Source organism: Manis javanica, chromosome 4, assembly GCF_040802235.1.
Source record: "Manis javanica isolate MJ-LG chromosome 4, MJ_LKY, whole genome shotgun sequence".
Taxonomy (NCBI): domain Eukaryota; kingdom Metazoa; phylum Chordata; class Mammalia; order Pholidota; family Manidae; genus Manis; species Manis javanica.
The window spans coordinates 164117241-164133151 of NC_133159.1; the positions used below are offsets into that span (position 1 = coordinate 164117241).

The 15911-nt window shown below is 42.1% G+C and overlaps 1 long non-coding RNA gene across 1 annotated transcript; it reads right to left on the reverse strand.

The window, feature by feature from the left end:
* Positions 1-218: 218 nt before the first annotated feature.
* Positions 219-15747, reverse strand: LOC140849298 (uncharacterized). Its single transcript, XR_012131041.1, has 2 exons — positions 7899-15747; positions 219-4251 (listed from the first exon to the last, which is right to left on the reverse strand). It is a non-coding gene; the product is annotated as an uncharacterized lncRNA (long non-coding RNA).
* Positions 15748-15911: the final 164 nt, after the last annotated feature.

The following is a 15911-nucleotide window of genomic DNA, read 5'->3' on the forward strand; positions in this document are numbered from 1 at the left end:
TGATTTTTTTCCTTAATGATAGGAAATTTTAATGTACTTCTTTTCTATATATAATCCTGCTCCCCCCAAAATACATAATGGATGTTCCATGTGTATTTGAAAAGTTGAATATGCATTGGATCACGAAGGAAGTCAAAAATTCAACAAAGTTAAAAAAACCAGTGTTAGACTAGGGACTATATTCTCCTGCCATAGTGCATTTGAATTAGAAACCAAAATTAAAAAGATATTTTTAATGTTTGGAAATACATATACTCCCAAATAACTTACATTAAAGAGGAAATCACAATGTAAATGAAAAAATACTAAGACTTGCACCGTATCAGAATGCTACACAGTGAAGCTTATAGGAAATGACTATAACTTGAAGGTGAATACAGAAACTTAAATTCACTTACTTGAAAAAAATTAAAATTAAATGGGTTAGATATTAAGCTTAAGAAGTTAGAAAAGGCAGAGTAAAAGGAAGTTGATAATATACGAGCAGAAAATTTATTGAACTAGACAAAAAGGAAATGAGATCAATACAGCAAAAGCTATTTTGAAAAATGTAATAAAATAGATATTTATTTGGTAAAACTGACTACAGAGAGAGAGCAAGAGAGAAATTTCAATATATTAAGTTGGAAAAAGAAGACCTAGGACAAAGAATTTTTAAAAGTATAAGAAAACCTATGAACAACTTTATGCCAGTACATTTGAAAACTCTGCGAAATGGACAAGCTTTTTAAAATTATAACTACCAAATATGAGTCAGGAAGAAAAACAAAACATGACTAGTCCAGTAACTATGAAAGAAATGGACTTGGTGATCAAATCTCAGTGCCTAATCCACTCCCACCAAAAAGAAAGAATCACCAGGCCACAGGAATTCACAGGTAAGTCTTGGCAGAGCTTCACTGGCTCCCCAGCTTTAGACACACTGAAGTGGGTAGGTACAGAACTGCAAAAATAATGCTGTTTCCTCCAGTCAAGGGATTTTTACAACTTGAACTCGGGACCCCTTGAAATCTCTACCTTCAAGGGGTCAGTGAGGTCAAAACTGTCTTCATAATAAATTAAGACATTCTTTGCCATTTTGCTCTCATTTCTTCCCCAGCATACAGGGCAATTCCAGAGGCCACGTGACAAGTGAACCTGCAGTAGAAACAGAATGTAAATCCAGCTGTCTTCAGTTAAGCCAGACATTACAGAGACTTGAAAAAATATCAGAACAATGCCAGTCTTTTCACAAATATTTTTGGGAAAACTTGAGGTTTTTTTCCTTTGTTGTTAAAAAAATATGTATGTTAGCATGTAAAACAAAAATTTATGTTGTTTTTTTTTTCCTGAGGGCTTTTTTTAAGTTATTAATTGAACATTTAATGGTGCTGTAGGGCCAATTATTATCCTTTTATAGGTGGGGAAACTGAGGTGTGAAGACATTTAGTTACTTGCCCAGGGCTACACCACAGGCAGTGCTGGGCTGGACCCCAGCAGGCTCTTTACCCGCCAGGGGATTTCTAACGACCCGCAGAGCCTACATCCAATGGTGGAGCCAGACTGAAGTCCCTGATTCGTTTCTCCTCCCTTCTTTCCAGCGGTCCCTCGCGCGGGCTGTCCTGAGAGCACCACCCCCACCCCACCCCCTGCTCCTGGAGTCTCTGCCCCATATCCTCCCCTTTCTCAGTCCCCTCTCTCCTTCTGTGGAAGCATATCCTCAAATAACATTCTCAGGAAGGTAGATCAGAGGAAATGCGAGTCCTTGTGTGGCAGAAGCAGCCACAGCATCCCCTGTCCCAGCACCCTGGCTGGCCCTCGGCAACAGGACTTCCCCTTATTCACATCAAGAGACAGGGTCCCTTTCTTCCCCCGGACGCTGTGGTAGCGTCGGGATTCACTCGGGTCGGAGGGCTCTTAATGACACGTCGTGAACAGCGGACTGAACAATGCTGGTGTGCGGCCTTGACCTCTGTTTCTGCTCTGAGAACCGCTTCTGTGCCGGGAGGTGCGGACTTGCTCTAGGGAGGCCCGCGTCATCCTGGCTGGCCACCAGCAGCCTGGAGGTGGGGTGAAAAGCCCAACAAGACCTGCGGTAAACAGCCCCCGGGGCCAGCCAAGGCACAAAGCCTCAGGCCAGGTCAAGGGTGTCTCGGTCACTACGTTTTGGGGTGGTTGTCAGGTGGGAGTAGGCAGGGAGACAGCTCACAGGCCCGGAACCTTCTTACGCTTGCTGGATGGCAGGCTGGGGGGTGCTCGGCGGGCGTTTCCCCCTTGGGAGTCCGCTGGGGGCCGTGCGGTCCGCAGCTGCCCTGAGCAGGCCACGAGCCACGGCTGGTCTTGTTAATGTCGGCACGCGTGTTTTACATTTCTGAGGTATTGCTCGTTCGGGAGCCCCCGGTTCTTTTTTCAGAGCACGCAGTTCTGTTTTAGGGGCAAAGTGGCTTTGCAGGGAGGGGGCTTTGGGGTCCTGCATTTTCTCTTTTTTCTTTGTGGGTTTTTTTTTCTTTTCAGTCGTGGGACCTCCTAGCAGGCACTGTCTTCGGGGTCTGGTCTGCTCTCCTTTCCGCTCCTGTATGCGAGGGAGGTCGGAGGTCAGGAGGAACCCCCAACACGCTCTGTCCCCGTTAACTTCCAGAGCTGTCCGAACATCCGAACCTCAGGCCCCTGCAAGGAAGTCCTCTTGCCTCTGAGCAGACCGGTCCTGCTGTCGCTCTGCCATCTGGAGGGACAGCTGGGGGAGCCCCCGTGTCACCTGCCGTCCTGCCCTTGTGCCCCCCTCTCTGTGATGCTGGATCGGGGCGGCCATGCCAGGCCATCCCTGATCGGCCTGTTTTCTGGCCCTCGCTTCATCCCCACCCAGCCGTCCTGCCAAGTCAGTCCTGACCTCCGCCAGGAGTTGGTCAGTCCCTTGTCTTCAGACTGTTATTTCTCCTGTCCTCTTTGCCACATGAGGCAGATATGCTGCAGGGGCTGCAGGTGGACGGCTCACCAAGAGGCCATGGTGTGACGGGCCACAAGCTGGGCTGGCTGGACACGTGGGGCCCCTGCCTGTGGAGGCCCGTCTGGCCTAGGGCCGGGCGGCACCTGGCAGCCTGTCACTACAGCTCTGGCTGGAAATGAACCAGGAGGGGCTGCATCCGGAGCCCAGCGCAGGCATCAGCTGCAGAGCCAGCTCGGGGTCCACTCGGCCATTGGAGGGAGGCACCCCCGGCCTCTACCCTGTCGCCCCTTTCTGGAGTCTCATGGTTCTCAGCACGTGCACAGCTCAGAGCATCCCTCTAGGGCTGACCTGGGGCGGCAGCCAAGGAAGGCTCCCCGGAGGACCCTGAGGCAGGGAGGCCCCAGGAGGCCGGTAGGGGAGCGGCAGGGTGTGGGGGCTGAGTCCTGCGCCCCATGCCTCCCAGCCTGCCAGGGGCCAGCAGAGGCCCAGAGATGTTTGATGAGGAGAGAGAAGAGGTCCATGTTTAGTGTTATTTTAAATTAATAATTTTTTCTTAATTTCTCAGTTTTAATGTGTAATATGATAAATATTATTCACTATAACCCCCATTTAAAGAAAAATTCTTTGGGGTCCTCAGTAACTTTTTAAGGGCTGAGATTAAAATATTTGAGCTCTAGTCAACGTCTCTGCTTTTTTTCCAACCTTGATTTAGCATTTTTCCATGAATTAGTAGCAACAATTCATTCTTGCTCCAAAGTGTTCCTAAGGAAGAACTCTCACCTATTATGTATTTTGAAACCCTTAGTTCTTCAGGGATGGAGTTTAAACTGGAAGGAGGGGGCAATGTCTTCTCTAATTTTGCCTTGAAGTGAGTAGGTATTTAACAAATACTGAATGAGTGTCTCCTCTTTCAGGTAATTAGTATTTACATGGGGATCACAGTGAATCTAGCAGATGCTTGGGAACCTTACAAAGCTGCAAAAACTGCTTTAAACAATACTCTAGACCTTTCAAATGTCAGAGAACAGGTAGGTCTGGCTAATCGAGAAGGATTCTGTAAAAACTGTAAGCCTGCTTTCTGGGGTAGGAAATGAGTTAAGTACATTTCCCAAGGAATTTGGGTGATGTCCACATAGACATTTCAGTGCAATGATTAATGAAAGGTGAATTTTTCACATCCAAATAAGATAGGTGATTACAGGTTTTTAACTTACGTGAGTATTTGTAAATGAGAGACTTGGGTTCTAAGGAGGAGTCAGCATCCTAAGATGAATCAGTAGGTCATATGGCTCCAGTTGGCTTCACTTATTCTTGTTAAACACCTTCTCCTATGGATAGAAGTGCTTTCACAATGAGCTGGAATTTTAGTCTTTTCATTAGTAGGACAAATGTTGAGGATGGTAACCGAAGGTGTACAACATGCCCTACCATGCCCTGTCATTGTAATTTCAGTTCATTTCTGATGTGCAAAATAAGCAGCAAGACTCAAGACATTGATCTCTAAATGGCTGCATTCTGTCCCTTTGATTAGCGCACAAGGCAGAAGAAAATACCTGAGTAAACAGAGGAATAAAAAATAAAGCCTTTTAATAGGGAAATACCCTTGACATTTCTAAACAGTTGCCTTCCTCAGCCTGGCTGCCTGAGTTTTTCAGTTTCTAGTGGGGATGGAGCAATATTGACTCAACTTCAGCATGTTTTATTCAAATAACTTGAATTCCATAAATAATTCACAAAAGACAGTATCACCGTTGGCATATCTCCTAGAAATATATTAGAGAAAGTGTCACTTCCTATGCTTACTGGCATCATAGCATTAATTTTTCATTACTTAAATTACTTTCTAAAACTGCAATTGCTTATTGGCAACATTTTAAGAGGTTCTCAAAGTCTTCTGATGAAACACCTTATAATAGTTTTAAACTAAACTGACTAGGTTAAGGCTGTTTTAACATTTAACTCTTGCTTCAGGTAAAGCAGACAACCAAATTTTTAAAAGGCTGGTTTGAAAATTCAGTTTTGCCCTCCCGCAGTGTACTTTGTCAAGCTTTCCTATGCCTGCAGAAGTCTCATCTCCTGAGGTTTCTGCTCTGCTCTGCTCTCTCATCGGCAATAACAGGGAGAAAGGCAATCGAGCTGCTCCCTTTATGTCTCTTTTCTGTCCAAGTTAAGAATAGAAAGGGTCCTAGGAACCGCTTGATTCTCTTCTCCAGTTTACATTTGAAGAAACCAACATGCAAAGGTTAAATCTGAATTCACACCAATAGTTAATGTAAGCACAGCCAGAATTCGGATTTAGAGTTCTCTTAATTCTAAGTCCAGTGCTCTTTCAAAAGTGTCCAATAAACCACTCGCCTTTGAGCCTTATCCACTGTAGCCTGTATGTTACTCATCTCATGTAGAAATGTTATCTGTCAAGGGATCAATTTGAATGTGATTCACTTTCAAGATAAATAATTTTCTTTTTTCATGTAATTCAAGTTTTTTTTTAATTTTCAAAGGCAAGCAGATATGCAACTATCAGTGAAAGAGTACATGCTCAAGTGCAACAATTTCTGAAAGGTTATTTGAGGGAGGAGATGGTTCTGGACAATATCCCAAGGCTTCTGAACTGCCTGAGAGACTGAAATGTTGCCATCCAGTGGCTAATGCTGCATACAGCTGACTCAGGTAATGGAAGAAAGGGGTGGCCACTTATAGCACCCTATAGAAAGGCCTTCAGAATTAAGATCTCCTGCATGATGCAAAGCTGGTTAGCCCTTGGTTGAGAATCAAGTTGCTTTTCTAAGTTGTTTGTGTGTCTACTTGGAAAAGTCAACAGCCCACCTGAACAGCCCCCTATCACATACTGTTAGGTGCTAGGGAACATGAAGAAATTTACCTCCACATTCAAGGAACTTGTCACTGGTCACATTGGGGAGATTGGACGTATATGTATGAAAAAGTATAGCTGCAGATCTGCAAAAGGCAGAATAATGCATTCCCACCCCCTCTCTCAAGCATGCCCATGGCCTAATCTCTTCAACATGGGGCATGGTAGCAAAGGGGGAGTAAGGTTGCAGGTGCAACTAATGTTGCTGGTCAGCTGACTTTGAAGTAAGGAGATTATCCTGGATTTTCTTAGTGGGTCTAGTATATTCATATAAGAATCCTTAAACTGAGAAGGAAGCAGAAGAGTCAAAACTAGAGAAACCCATCATGGAAGAGACTCAGCAGGCCACTGCTGGCTGTAAAGATGGGACAGTCCACGAGCCAAGGAGCACGGGCAACCTCTAGATGCTGAAGAAGACAAGAGAACAGATTTTCCCCTAGATGCCCCCAAAGGAACCCAGCCCTGCTGACTCCCTGATTTTCTTTAGCCCAGTGAGACCAGTGGCAGACTTCTCATCTCTGGAACTGCAAGAGAATAAATTTGTGTCATTTTAAGCCACTGAGTTTGTGGTAATTTGTTGCAGCCACCATGGAAAACTAGTCAAAGGGCCAAGCCAGGAAACAAAAGCCAGATGTGTGAAACAGACGGTTGATGGGATCTGAGTCCAGAGCAGGAGAGACAGTGGAGGGGCGGAGGTGACTGGGGCAGGCTCCACGCAGGAGGCAGGAGCTGACCGCCCCTTGCTAGGACTTTGAAGTAAAAAGAATTCTAGACTGGAGAAACAATAGAAAAAAGGTGTGATTTTGGAAGTACAAAAAACATGGGCCCATTGAGCTAGACAAGAGTGCTTAATTACAGAAAGTTGGATCTTAGTGTTTTCTGGGTCATGGTCCTCTTTGAGGCCCCATGGGCCATCAAGTCTAGTTGTTTCACAGATTACATGAGATGCCTCCACAGGGTCTGAGAGACCATGACTTTAAAGCCCCTGGTTTAATAGAAAAATAAGTGGGTTAAGCTAACCGGAGTTTGTTCAGAGCTGATGCAGTTCCTTATATGTAGTAAGTGCTTGATCAACATAACTCAGGGATTCGTTCATCCAGAGCTGTGTGCCCCTTCCCCTAAGACCCCTAAGAATCGTGTTGTTCAGCATCCCTGGAGAGCCTCTGCTTTACTTTTTTCATCAACGGTTTTCTTGAGAACCTACCCTGAGAAGGGTACTGCTTTCAACACTTCCTTGTTCTCTCAGGTAAAGCTGTGTCTCTAAAAAACTGTTCACACCAGACTATTCTGCAGCCTGCCCTGTAACACAGTAGCCCCATCTCAAGACTCTCAGGCAAGGTGTTCTTCAGTCCCCCTCGCTGCCACGTGTCCGCTTCATGGGGGTGGGGCAGGGAGGACAGGGGTTGGATTTCTTCATCCCTCACAGCTGAAAATGAAATTTCTCCTCAGCCTTCTCTCTTCATGCTAGAAATCTCCGTCTTCTAAACTCTTCCTCATAAGCGATGCTTCAAGTTTTGTTTTGTTTTTCTGCCTTTTGCATGTTGGCCTAGAGCTTGCTCCAAATTAGTTTACTCAGAGCATGAATACCATGGCTAAAGTTCTAATCATCTAATGGACCTGTTTTTAGTTGAGTTTATTTTTTACATAAACTCCAGTTCTAATTTGAGGATTTTACTACGTTGACTCAGTTTGTAATCTTCTTTACCAAGAGTCTTACTTTCTCAGGCATATAAACAACTCAAGCCCTTGATTTATCCTATCATAAAACTAACTGCTGTTTTACAGTGAGTCAGCCTCATCTTCATCTTCCTATGTCTGTGCCTGACAGTCGAGCCTGCATTCGGGGAGCCAGTGTTCTCCTGGATTGCACCCCTCCAGGGGCAACCTCAGTCTGCCAGAGTTCTCTGCTTTTATCTTCAGCCACATCTGTTTTCCGTGTTTGTCCCTGACCACTGTCTGACCTGACTGCGCAAGGTCATAACTTACCAGAAACAAACGGTTTACCTATCTGGTTGTGAGTCATATGTGGGAAAAGTAACTGCTTATTTAGCTTTTCTGGTGTTGTGATCATGGTGTGCAGGAAGAAAGGCATATTTCTCATACTCCCTCTGGTTGACCTGCTACAGGCATTTCACACAGGCTCTGGATGCTTCCGCAGTGCCTTGTAGCTGCTGAGGAAGCACACTCGGAGTCAACATCATCTAGGCAAGGCCGGCCTGCTGCAGTCTGACCCCAAGGTCGCCAGGATTCCCGCCGTTCTCTGGGTGTGAATTCTAGAGGGTCAGATCTTCTAGGGGAGATCAGGCGTGACAATTGGAACCAAGCCTGGCTTCTACCACGGAATTAATTGTCAATGTGTAGAGCTGTCCCCTGTCCAAAAATGAAAGCCAATTAATACCAGAATGTTTCTTGAATTACAAGTAGTATATAGACAGGTGGAAGTCCTTACAAGGTTGCCTTTTGCTTTTTAGTTAGGCAAATGTGAAGCTGAAAAAAATTGTCTATGTAAATAAATACCTTCCCTGATAAGTCCTGGAAAACACATGGTAAGTCGCCACTGCAGTTTCCCTTGAAAACTGAGCCCCTCTCCAGGTTGTCATGGTCTCCTTCTGATGGAGAAACTTAGAAATCAATATATTAAATGGCCTTCTGCAGGCTTCCCCGTAACTGAAGCACCAGAAACGCCCCTGACATACACTCATACAGCATCGTCATTCTGGACATGCCCGACACCCTGAGGTACCAGACGGAGGGCCGGGAAAGCAAGGACGTGCATGTGTGGTACTAGAACAGCTGCCAGGGACCTTGGACCTTATCAGCTGTGACCTTTTTGACAGTATTTATGGTCTTAAATTTTTGATTTTGACTATTTGTACTTTGACTTCTAAATATTTTTGCCTTATCCTATTTTCTCACTCTTTCTTAGAGAAGTAATTGTGCCCATAAGCCAATTGCAGCAAATAATGGCAGTTTTTTATTCTCTCTACTTTTTCTTTTTTAACATGTTGTTTATTTTGTTTGAAATAGTTTAGCTTGGCGGCAGCTGGCAGGCTGAACAGGGAATCAGGACATCAGTGATACGGTCACTCACTGCTGTTTTGGAAGCTTGGTCTAGTCTCCCTGGGCCTCGGTAGTGGACAGTCCAGAAAACTGAGTGCCGGCCATACCCTCTGGCCTTTACAAGGAACAGAAGAGTCCCAGGTCTGGTTGGCAGTGCCACATGTTCGTGTGGGTATCCCTTTCTTCTGCTGTGTCTGGGCACCCCAAGACCACTCCAGCTTCAGTAATTTGCTAGGAGGACTCAGCATATACTAGTACTCATGGCTATAATTTATTACAGCAAAAGGATAGAAAGCAAAACCAGCCAAGGGGAGAGGTGCAAAGTCTGGAGGAAACCAGGCAGAACCTTCCAAGAGGCCGCACATGGGACACGTTTACTTACCCCAGCAGTGGGTTGTGACAGCATGAGTGAGATGTTGCCAACCAGGGAAGCTTGTTAGCAGCTCAGTACCCAGGGCAATTATTGGGAGCTGGTGTGTAAGCCTGGAACCTACCCAAATTTCAGTCTCCCCAAAAGGAAAGCAATGGTTGATCATAAGCCACATTGTACAAACAGAAAAGCCATTATCAGACCATTTTTATCGGCTCTCGAAATGGCAGAACTTCAAAAAATCCAAGTTCCCACATGTCAGCCAAGGGCTGCTCTTTTTTCAACTGTATATCACAGGCGACATTTCATGTCAGATCCAGTTGTCATATTTAGTAGTTTAGTTGTACTTAACTCTGTAGCATACATGTCCTATAATTTATCGTGCCGTTACCAATACACATTCTGCTTATTACTTCATAAATGCTTAAAATAAATGAAAATGAAGGAAAGTATTTAAGAACTCACACTTCATCAATATTTTCTACACATTTAATAAATTGGAAACTCTTCTCTTCCTATGTCTAGCCTGTAACCCAAACAATAAACATCTTCGTCAAATCAAGGACCAGATTCTCAGACTCTAGGTACAATCCCAAGATCCTCTTTTAGTTGCTGTTGGATACTGCACAATTTGAGTTTATACTTAAGGAGGTAAAAATATTGAATGAATAATCAATTCTTAGGTTTGTTCAATGCTTAAGAAGATAAGGATTCGGTAGCTTCGTCTCTGATTCATGCCACAGATTCCAGCTGTCTAAGATAGTTCTTACAGAAAAAGGACAGGTTACACATTTAATGAGCATTTCATACCTACTGTCCTTGGGGATACAGTGATGGAAAAGTGCACAAGATTGTGGAGTACAGGCTAGTGAGGAATATGGGCATTAATCAGAGAATCACGCTGATGAAAAATAAATATAAACTGAGATACACACGCTCAAGGAAAGGAACCTCATTCTGCGAGTACCAGAAATAAGGGGTGTTGTACTAGCCTTGACGACTTCCCTAGGAGAAGCGAGAGCTTCCGAAGGGACCTGGAGAAGCAGCCTGCGAGGGTTAGCAAAGAGAAAGGCTGGGAGCATGATGAACATTCTGGAGAGAGGACGAACATGTCCAAGTCCTGGGTGGGAAGCAGCATGACCAGTTCAAGGACCTAAAAGACCAGCTGGCTGGAGGGAAGAGAATAAGAAATAAAGGTATGAAATGAGAGTTGGGGAAGAGTGAGCCCCCTGCCTGCCCTTGCAGGATTCCAGTCTTCACCTGAAAGGCCAAGAGAACCTATTAGAAAGGTTGTAAGTAGGATGGGTAGTTTGCATTTAAACAAGGTCAACTTAAGGACTTTAAAGATTTTGAATTCACTGGAGGAAGTTCTGAGGTTATTCTTATCCCGCAAGAAGCCTCTTTGGATATAAGACTGGTAAATACCCAGGAATGCCAGCACCAGCAACCTTGGGGGTTTGGGTCAGGTGGGCCCAGGAACTAGCCCCAAATATTAATGCCCATTTAGGACCAATACTCACCTTGACTCAGCCTGGTTAGTGGTATACAACATGTTTCTTTATCTTCTAAGTATGTGAGGACACTGTTTTCCCTATTTAGTAGCCCAGGAAAAGTAGATACTGATTCTTAACATAATGTTAATGGATGTGCTGAGTGTTTTCAGTGACTTGTTTAAGTGTAATTTTATAAGATCAGAGAAGTGCTATCCCTTTTTTAAAATTTTTATTTATTTTTTTATTAAGGTATGATTGATATACACTCTTTTGAAGGTTTCACATAGAAAAACAATGTGGTTACTGCATTTACCCATATTATCAAGTCCCCACCCATACCCCAATGCAGTCACTGTCCATCAGTGCAACAAGATGCCACAGATTCACTATGTGAGAAGTGCTATCCCTTTTTATCTTTTTAATAATGTTAATGTTTCCCCTGTGAATAGCAAAGTATTATTGAATACCTACTCTGTTCCCAACTAGGTGCTAGGAATCTAAAAGTGAACAAGGTATATCCGTACCCCCAAGGAGCTCTCAGTATAGTCAGGAAGAGTGACAGATTAAGCCAAGATAAAAAACCAGTAAAGATCCAAGAGCTGGAACCAGGCATCTTATTAGCTGGTCAAAGTAAAACTGGCCTTTCAGAGGCAGGTGAATTGCCCCCAAGGAAGAAATGTGCTCCAGTTAGCGTCCTGACCTAAGTTAATGCTAGTGACCCAAGAGTTGTTGAGATCAGGACAGATCTGGGTCATCTGCCTGAACAAGCCTGCTTTCCAATCATAAATCTTTACCTGGAATCTATTGGAATAGAATGGGCAGCTCCCTTCTGTCTTTTCAGGTAGCAGAAAAATAAAAGCCTACAGATCAATCCAAGTTGTTGTCAGAGATCTTTGAGGAGAGAAAGATCTAGTCGAAAGAAAAGAAAACCAACTACGCAATACAAATCGATCAAAACGAGGATACATTTGAATTTCTGACATTACAGCTTGGTCCTTTAACTTGTATTTTCATTTGTCCCCCCGACCCCAACCCTTTTTCTAGAATCCCTTTCTGATTCTCCTATAAACACACCAATTGGTTCCATGTTTTTTCTCATCTTTATATGAAGATGCAGCTCCTAATTTAAGGACCATCCCCTATCCCAAATCCCATATTACAAGATAAGAAATCTGAGTTCACTCTGAGGGAGTATTTGAAGAGCTGAAGCCATTTGGTCCATAAAGAAGATCTCGGGGTGAAGTTTTTGCTGCTTTGTCCAATGGCATTGATTGATCCCAGGCACTCAGATAGAGCAGACTGTATAAATAGTGCTCACTGTTCCCATCTTATGACTTATCATTTCATTGATTAAGCATCCTGCCTGGTTACTAAATTCCTCTTCACTGGCCTTGCAGAATCCCCCCAATTCTGATCCTTTCATTGGCAGATGGAGTCTGCTGCCCCGTTGCTCATCTTTTCAATATTCATTGTGAGGCTGAGGAGCAAAGGATTTAAGAGGAAAATGAGCACTTACGTATACTTACCTCTTAGGAGCTCAGTGAAATAAACCTCCATACCTTTGTACATACCTTAGATATGTTTTTAAATTTTGTTTCCAGAAAAACAAAAACCAACTAACCCTGAGTTATACCATTTCCTCCTCTGTTCGACTCTGTAAGTTTAAATTTTATGAATGAGTGAATTAATAATCAGAATTATTGGATAATCAAAGCAAGGAAGAATTTTTTTAGGTGACTTAATTCATTCTCCAGTTGTCAGACAAGATAATACTCAAGTCTTCCCTGACTAATTAAATTAGAATCATAGAAATTGTTACCTAGAAAAGACCTTAGAGCAATGGTCATCAAGTTTAATTTCACATTGGAAATGCTGCTTCCTGGGCCTACACAAGACCTGAACCAGAATCCTGCTGGGTGGAGCATGGGATTCTGAAAATGTTAAGGCTGTCCAGGTGATGGACAGCCTTAAAGCTCTCAGAGATGCTCTAGCCTTGCCCCTCAGTTCATTTGAAGTAGTAAGGCTTAAGAGATGGCCTCGGGGTAATGTTCAGGCATATATTTTTGTAAGTTGGGTTTCACACAGGCTTTCTCAGGAAACTGCCCAATCTGGATTTCTTCTTAAGTAAATCTCTTCTGTCTCTTCAACAGATGTTCAAGCAAATGCTCTCAGAAAAGCAAGCCAAATGGGAGCATTACAAGAAGGAGGGCTCAGAGCGGATGATGGAGCTTGCTGATGTCTTTTCAGGAGTGAAACCCCTAACCAGGGTGGAGAAAAATGGTAATTGCTAAAGAGGCATATCTGTGTTCGGAATGTATACACAGACTGTTGGAAACTGGCAAAGTAGAAAGTCATTATGTTGGTAACATCTTTGTATTGATTTTAACATTGCAAATGAAGGTGGGAAGTTTAGTTTGGGCTGCCTCTAGCTTTGTGCTCCTTTGAGTGGTCTGTGTCACGCCCCTATAGTTTTCTATAGTTTTCTTGTCCTCAATATATGTTAGGCTAAATCAGGGTTTCTAATTCTGTGGTTTTTAGATGCCTTATAGAGTCATAATGCACCCTCCCCCACACTTACCAAAGTATGCAAAACTCATGTGTCAGCTCATGTGCACTTGAGGGAAGGGGAAAACCTCTTAACTCTCACCATCTCAGAAGAATATACTTCATCCAACAATAATCGCTAGGTGATAAAGGTTCTTTTTCATCTACGTGCCTGCCATCTACTGGCATAAGAGGGGACATGCAGACTGGATTTGAAACTAAACGTAACTCATTTACTTTTATTTTAATCCTGCTGCTTTTAGGAAATTTTATCTACATGAAAATTGTTGTATCACTTAAATTTTTCACATAGGTAGAAACCTTTCAAAAATGCCCCTGAAAGATCATTTTGATTTTTAAGATAATAAATCGAACTATTTTTTTTAATGCTCTAATAATAGTTAAAGCTGTCAAATTCATTTCCAATAGTTAATTATGCTGTGAAACTGCTTAATAATATAGCTTTTTATTTTTAGAAAATTACTATTTATAATCAATATGAGCTTGCTTGCATATGTCAGTAAGAACTAAGTGTGTAAAGGATTAATTAAATTCAAAGCCACAGCTATGGGAATTATGGGATTCAGTAGTCTTTCCTTGTCTCTGTATTAATAGAAAATCTTCAAGCTTGGTTCAGAGAGATCTCAAAACAAATACTGTCTTTAAATTACGATGATTCTACTGCTGCAGGCAGAAAAACTGTGCAACTGATAGAAGCTTTGGAGGAGGTAAGGAAAGTCTTTTAAAATGACAGTTCTTGAATCAGAAATCATACTTTCTGACCAACCCAGCAATCTGCTTCTGGAAATATATCTAAGGGACTATTTCGTCAGAAGCAGAAAAGTACAAAAAAAGCAAAATATGCCCACTGTGCTACTATATACAGTGTCCTAAAATTGGGGAAATAATTAAATGACTAGCATGAAGAGAATGGTAGTGAAAAGTTACATTTCAACTGGTGGAAACATGTAATCTTGGAAAATTAATTATGAAAACAACATAGAAACATTGGCGAAATTGTGGTAAAGTAGTAAAAGCAAAAATAAAATTGCACTGCATGTCTCATTTTTAGGTTGGTAAAGACTGTAGACCCAGGGCAAAACTGTAAAGGAATCCACAAGAGTGAAGATAGTTGTATAATGATCATATTCCTAAAGTTTTAATTGTATGCTTAGCTAAATTTAAAATAGAAAATAAACCAAAGTATCAGAACAATAACCATGAGGTCTGTTATTTAAAACATCATTCAATACTTATCTGGAACCCTGTCCAGTTGATGTACATATATTTTTAGAAATATAATAAATATTGTTTTCATTTGATGGACTTTCTTAGCAGACGTTTTCTTATTTTTATGAGGTTTTTACAATCATCACTTGTTAATGGCAGCACAATATAGTACTCCGTTGTTAGCATTTCAGCTTCCCAAGCCATTCCAAACAATCCCCACTTGTACTATTTGGGTTGTTTTTTGGACATTCTAGTCTATAGTACAACTACAAATAACTTTGTAAATCTCAGATGCTTTTATCTTTTCCATTATTTATTTTGGTAATAGCCCAGACCCTTTGAATCATATATATTAAAATTTATATATGAATAAAATATATATAGCATTATATACATTAAAATTTCAGTGGAATGTTTTGATTTAAATACATCAAAAACTTAAAAATGTGCAAGTGCCAACACCCCACTTGTGAGTTGACTTCGTTTTTTAGCAGTCCTGCAAATCTTCAGAATGAAGAGGCTTCTCCAGTATACTTTTATTGATACTAAACTGGAAAGTGGAAATAGTCACTTATTATGTCATATATGTACAGGAAAATAAGCAGTGGGACATTTCCTAATTCTAGAACTTTGTGTCGCCTTTTCTGACCTGGCTTATACAGTTCTGAAATTATAATTTGAAATTAAAAATTTGCCAAAAAATTCTTAGTAAGTAGTGTGCTTTATTTTAGGTGTTTTGAAGGAAAAATAAACACCACAGAGGCCACTCAGAAGTTTTAATTAAATGTATTTATGTAACACAGGTTCAAGAATTTCACCAGTTGGAATCAAATCTGCAAGTATGTCAGTTCCTTGCTGATCCTCGCAAGTTTCCCCACCAAATGATTTGAACCATTAACATTAAAGAGGAGGTCCTCATCACAATGCAGATTGTTGGGGACCTTTCTTTTGCTTGGCAATTAATTGACAGGTAACGTGGACAGCCTAGCATTTGCCATTGATGAGGGCCACGATGAGCATCTCCTTACCATTTATCTCTTTACAGTTTCACATCTATCACGCAAGAGAGTGTAAGGGTAAACCCATCCATGGTTACTAAACTCAGAGCTGCATTCCCAAAGGTAAGCAGAGAGCAGTGAAAACAGTCTCAGACACCAGGGGAGAGTTGGTCTTCGTTATTACTTCATTAATTCAGCCCAAGAATTTTATCCTTTCAGAAAGTTAGATAATTTGAGTATTTTTATAGACTGAAAAGTGATCGTTGGTCCTGGAGCCCCCAAAAAAAAAAAAAAAAATTTTACCAGTATACTAAAAATGTGAGTCCCAGAGTCCTTTTTCTCTAGACATGAATTGAGTCCTTTTATTTATTCATTTAAAACATTCTTGTTGAGGCTCTGCTCCAAAGTAGGATCTCCTCTG